Source organism: Acyrthosiphon pisum, chromosome X (genome assembly GCF_005508785.2).
Source record: "Acyrthosiphon pisum isolate AL4f chromosome X, pea_aphid_22Mar2018_4r6ur, whole genome shotgun sequence".
NCBI lineage: Eukaryota > Metazoa > Arthropoda > Insecta > Hemiptera > Aphididae > Acyrthosiphon > Acyrthosiphon pisum.
The window spans coordinates 20,025,012-20,026,263 of NC_042493.1; the positions used below are offsets into that span (position 1 = coordinate 20,025,012).

The 1,252-nt window shown below is 35.6% G+C and overlaps 1 pseudogene; it reads right to left on the reverse strand.

Moving 5' to 3' along the window:
• The window catches only part of LOC100568545, a 3,915-nt pseudogene extending 2,663 nt beyond the window's left edge, over nucleotides 1-1,252 (reverse strand).

Consider the following 1,252-nt stretch of genomic DNA (forward strand, 5'->3'; position numbering starts at 1 on the left):
AATCAGTTTTTTCTTTTAGAAACAATGTAACTTCTTCACGGAGTTCCACAAGTCGTGTTAATACTTTCCCTCTTGACAGCCAACGTACCTCAGTGTGTAAAAGAAGTGATCTATGAGAATTTCCCATCTCCTCGCACAACTTTTCAAACAAGCGTGATTGCAATGGCCTTGTCTTAATGAAGTTGACTATTTTCACAGAAGTGTTCAAAACGTTTTTTAAGTTATCCGGCATATTGTGTTTTGATACTAAAACTTCTCTGTGTATATTGCAGTGAGTCCACAATGCATTCGGACTAACTTCAAGCATTCGAGTTACAACACTACTATTTTTACCACACATAGCTCTAGCACCGTCCGTGCATAATCCGACACATTTCACCCAATCAAGACCTTTTTTATTGACATAAGAATCAAGGGTGTTGAAGATTTCTTCGCTAGTACCTCGAATAATTGGTTCACAAAACAGCATATCTTCATGAGGTCCATTGTTCCATATATAACGTATGAATACAAGCAGCTGGCATAAACCTTGAACATCGGTAGATTCATCTAGTTGTAGCGAGAAAAAGCTACTTTTACGAACTCTTTGAATTAACTCATCTTCTGTCCACTGAGACATTTCATTAATTCTACGTTCAACTGTATCATTTGATAGTGGTATCATTTCAACGTATTTTGAACTCTTGTCACCAAACATTACTCCAACTGCATCTTTTATCGCTGGCAACACTAAATTCTCTCCGATTGTGTGCGGTTTACCAGCTTTTGCGATTCGTAAACTTATCAGGTACGAAGCGTGCATAGCTTTTTCATTGACCTTGGTAAACTGCTTAATTTTTGTTTTGGACGTTTTTAGTTCTTTCAGCTTTGTTACAAAATAAGAGAGTAGCTGATATTTTAGATCAAAATGCTTGGTCTCAATATGTCGACGTAATTTATTAGGACGCATACTCTCGTTTGCAAGCATTTCATAACAAATAATACACTGTGGTCGTGGATCATCAATATCTTCATTCCAAGAAAAACCAATTTTCAGGTATTCTGAATCATACTTTCTCGTCACTTTTTTTCGTTTTATATTTAAATTCGAAGTTGAAGGTTCATCTTCAGTGGTTTCAAATGTTCGCTTATTCATCAACCATTTATCCATCATCAAATTTTTGTTGATAATTTGTTGCAGAAATAGCACCAAAACGAACTCACAAAACACCCGTATTATAACTATAGTACTATACGTATTATAAACTTGCAC